The sequence below is a fragment of the Setaria viridis genome, chromosome 3 (assembly GCF_005286985.2).
Source record: "Setaria viridis chromosome 3, Setaria_viridis_v4.0, whole genome shotgun sequence".
In the NCBI taxonomy this organism is placed as follows: Eukaryota; Viridiplantae; Streptophyta; class Magnoliopsida; order Poales; family Poaceae; genus Setaria; species Setaria viridis.
In genome coordinates, this window is record NC_048265.2 from 17,157,915 (window position 1) to 17,162,707 (window position 4,793).

Sequence of the window (4,793 nt, forward strand, 5' to 3'; positions counted from 1 at the left end):
AGTTTCGTTCCTCACCTGCACTCTCGGTCCACGATCCGTTTTCTTAGGGGTTTATTGGCACACGTTGAGCTGCACCGGTGTGTATATATGTACACCGAATGTGATCAATACAAACGTTTCGCCTGAAGATCCTAACAACCTTCCGCTGCTTTTTCCTCCTCTTCTTCCCTATGGCGTCGAGTTCTGCTCCCTTCGATGGCACCAACCTCTTCGTGGCGGGGTCCGTGGCCATCTCGACGTCGACGACGCAACTCATCAACATCAAGTCTCACGTCTCCATGACTCTTGATTTTGGTGACTCCAACTTCGCCACCTAGCACACCTTCTTCAACATTGCTTTCCGCAAATTCAGCCTCGTCGACCACATTGATAGCACCATCGACACCCGCCTCATGATCGACGATGCTGAGTGGACGCAGATCAACACCTGCATGGTCTCCTGGCTCTACTCCACACTCTCCTTCGACCTCCTCTCCACTGTGATCCAGCCAGACGACAACGCCTACACTGCGTGGACCGCCATCAGCTCCCAGTTCCTCAACAACGTTGTCCAGCGCACTATCCAGGCCCGGCAGATGCTCCACGCCTTGCACCAGGCCAACATGTCCATCACCGAGTACTGCGGGAAGATCAAGGTCCTGGCGGACACGTTGCGTGATGTCAGCTCACAAATCAGGACCTTGTCATCAACTTGCTGAGCGGGTGCAGACATCATGGATCCGGCGCCGAGCGTGTTGGAGGTGGTGCCAGTGGATCACGAGGTGGCAAGCATAGCCGTGGACGCTGCCTTCTGCACCCGGTTGGCGATCCAGACCTCTTCCTGGAGAAGGAAGGACCGCGCTTGCAGAAATGTGGCAACCGCGACGCCGAGATGGTGGAGACACAGTGGGCAAACTTGTCGTTCAGCCCGTTCAGCAAGTTGACGATGAGGTCCTGATTTGTGAGGGGCGAGCCGACATCACGCAATGTGTCCGCCAGGACCTTGATCTTCCCGCAGTAATCGGTGATGGACATGTCAGCCTTGTGCAAGGTGTGGAACGCCTGCCGGGCCTGGACAGTGCGCTGGACGACATGGTCGAGGAACTGGGAGCCGATGGCGGTCCATGCAGTGTAGGTGTTGTCGTCTGGCTGGATCACGACGGAGAGGAGGTCGAAGGAGAGCGTGGAGTAGAGCCAGGAGACGATGCAGGTGTCGATCTACGTGTGGACGGCGGTGATCATGACGCGGGCGTCGATGGTGCCGTCAATGTGGTCGACAAGGCTGAATTTGCGGAAAGCAATGTTGAAGAAGGTGCGCCGGGTGATGAAGTTGGAGTCACCAAAATCAAGAGTCACGAGAACATGAGACTTGACGTTGATGAGTTACGCCGTCGACGCCGAAATGGCCACAGACCCCGCTGCGAAGGGGTTGGTGCCGTCGGAGGAGGTAGAACTCGACGTCATGGGAAGAAGAAGAGGAAAACACAATGGAAGATTGTTAGGATCTTTAGGCGAATGGTACATGAAAGAGTTTGGGATGCAACGCGTTTGTATTGATCACATTCAGTGTAAATGTATACATGCCGGTGCACCTCAACGTGTGGCAAGAAACTCACGAGAAAACGGATCGTGGACTGAGAGTGCAGGCGAGGAACGGAACTCTAATTGAACTCTAGTCTATCCTCATGTCTAGACACAACGTGATCATCCTAAACTCTTTCAGCATGGGCTACACAAAACCGTAAAAAAAAGTTTACCATCAGCAAAAAGAGAAGGCGGCCAGCAACGTAGGCGAAACTGAGTTACAATCAGCAAGAAAAAGGAGGCAAAAAATTTACCATCAGCAAAAAAAAAGAGAGGGAGGGGCCAGCAACGTAGGCGAAACTGAACAAAAGTGCCGGATGCTCAGCTCTGACAGGCGGGGGTGGCCGGGCCGGCAGCTTCTGTGGCCCGTCCGGGCCACGTGAGACATCTGAGGCTAATCAATTCGTTCATCAGCGACGAGGGATGGAGGAGAGTGGAGAGCCGCCCGTCCTTGCCCCACTTCGTCATCCCCACACCCCTCTCGTGACGTAGAATTGCAGTACCATCCCGCTTCCAAGAAATGAACGATCTTTACAGAGCCTGGTTAGCTGTTTAGCACATCCATGATCCATCTCAATGAAAAAAAAAAAGATAAAACCCAGCCGGTGTCATCCAACCAGCTTCCGTGCATATGGATTTTCATGGGATTTGGATCAGTTCAAGACTAGGGCAACTTCAGGGAATCTCGCCGGTGGAATCTAACACCAGTGGCTTGAGCCATGCCTAAACAAATGTTACTCCAGGTGAAATCATTTCCACTACCTAGCTCGATTTAATTCAGCTTCTACCTACAGTAAAAAAACAATAATAAAGCATGACGCCCTCCCCACAAAACACAAAGCTTTCTGTTGATGACAACAGGCATGCAAGAATGAGCTCTCACTTTCCAGCTTTCCCCTTTTAACCCCACCTCCACGTCCCCTTCCCCTCCCCGTTTCTCACTTGCTCATGAGTCATGACATGGCCCAGAAAAGCACGGGGGCCAGTTTGGCCATTTCCCTCAAGGCCTAAGCAAGCGCACAGCAACAAGAGAACAAAAGACCATGCATGCCATGCAGTAGGGTGTCACTGTCCCTCTCCAGCTCTCCTCCAGATTTGTCCTACTTAGGCAGGCATAAACCGAGGCCCAATCCGAGACAAAAGAGAGGCATCTGATGGCAAAAACAGCCCAGCTCAGCAGCTCCTAGCGAGCGAGCTTTGCTTAGCCATCAGTTGTGTCACCCTAGTGGAAAAGGAAGGTGTGAGAGGGAGAGTCGCACTGCACTGCACATGAAGGCAAGCCAAAGCTGTCGCCTTCTCGAGCTCAGGGAATGATAAACAATCATGGCGCCTAGCCTTTGCGTCCTTTCGATCGGGAACAGTAGTGCTACCAGTGCCCTCTCGCTCTCACCGTCGCATGTGCGATCGGCGCGGGCGCCTCCGCCGCGGATCCAAGTGGACGTTGCTGGCTGTTCTCCATGTGTTCTTTAGGGATTAGGGGACTTTGAGGGAGGCCTTGGCATGGCAGGCGAGAGGCCCGAGAGTCTGAAACGGACACTGTCGCAGCGTTCTAGGAAGGAATAAGAAAGATGGGGAGCGATTAATAATCTACAGCGATCTGGATTAGGAGCAGCAAGTGAAGTCGCATCCATGATCCATGCACGAGTTCTTTAATCGCCGCCCTCTGAGATCTTTGATCAGGGCACCGAAGATTTTATTCGGAGCCGATCACGTTCGTTCCCCATCCCGATCGAACGGAGCATTGACATCGCCGATCACGCGCAATAACAAACGCGCCCACACACGACGAGATGATTGGATTGGAGAGCCTCTTCCGTGGAAAATTAAAGCTTTTGCTAAGCATGCTCGCGGTGCTTAAACGAGAGCATGCATGATGCTTGGTGTCAGTTGAGACGACAGAGGCAACGAGCCATGGATTGGATGGATGGACAGGCGGATCCATCGGTAGGGTTAGGTTATGATTGGCCTAATCGCGTCACTTGAGGCTCTACGCTTAGGCCACGGCCCTCTTTTGAGCAAGCACAAAGCGAAACCAGGGGGGGCCTTGCGCTGCGCATGCATGAACAACAGCCAGCGCAAGGGTGGGCGGCGCCCCTTTTGATCTGACCTCGGACGTGACGCGCATCGGGATCGAATCGCATCGACAGGCGGCCGAGCTCGCCGTGGCATCGCCGGCCGGACGGATGCCGCCTTTCCGGCTCGCCGTTTCCCCCTCTGCCGAGGAGGAGCAGGGGAGCTCAGTCTGAACCGTGGCATCCAAGGACGCACGCACAAAAGAAGTGGAAATGCACATGAGAAATGTATGGGAATGAGGGAAAGGAAGAAGCGGCCCATGATTGCCCACAACATGTGGGCGGATCCGACCGGCTTTCGGGCCCAGACGGACCAACTCGTCTCTCCCTTCCAGGGCGAGAACCGCAGTGAAGTGAACTCGCCGTCGCGTCGGCTGCAGCGAAGCGAGCAGGAGAGGAGCCGAGGAGGAAACGAATCGAATCCGCGGAGTGGCTCCAGACTTTCCAGTTGTTCTTCCTGGCTCGCCGCTGCGTCGTGCCTTTTTTTTTCTGTTTCCATGCAACGCGGATCACGAAGGCAGAATGTGGGCTTGCAAGGCTTGCACCGGTTTGGCGTGGGTGCAGGGAAGAGAGCAGAAGATTTTTTTTTTCGAAACATTAAGAGAGCTGAAGATAGCGAGAAACAAGCTGAGCATCATTGCAGGGCAGGACCAGGACCAGCAGCAGCAGGGGAGTAAAAGGAAACCGCTGGAGCCTGCCCGCGTGTGGCTGCCGCTGCATGCCTGCAACACTGCACGTTTCTGTGCCAGCCCTCGGGATTTCAGGTTTTAGTACTAGCGCTAACTTGGAATCCAGTTCCATGGACACTTGAACGGCCGCGTGAGGGTGAACATGGTGGGTTAAGCTGAGCAAATCGGGTTCTGAATGGCTGAACTTCGGATCATTGGATGGGAGTATTATATTCCCAAGACATCTGACATGGTGATTAAGAATTTGTGCAGTAAATTATTGTATGGCACTCAATGGTTCTCTCTCTCTCGATCGAATAGCTTGAGCAGGATCAAGCGTGTCACATCCATGGCTTGGCATGGGACGCTGTTTGAAAATAATAACACAGCGCAGCACGCCTTGGAGCCGGAGCTCCCAAACCACAGGCCCAGCAAGGGGTGGGGGCCCGGGAAAAGAGCATGCCCGTTGGCACAAAGCAAGATTTGTTTT

At 53.8% G+C, this 4,793-nt stretch overlaps 1 pseudogene; it reads right to left on the reverse strand.

The window, feature by feature from the left end:
* Positions 1-754: 754 nt before the first annotated feature.
* On the reverse strand, positions 755-1,443 carry LOC140222177 (uncharacterized; annotated as a pseudogene).
* Between the last annotated feature and the right edge of the window lie 3,350 nt (positions 1,444-4,793).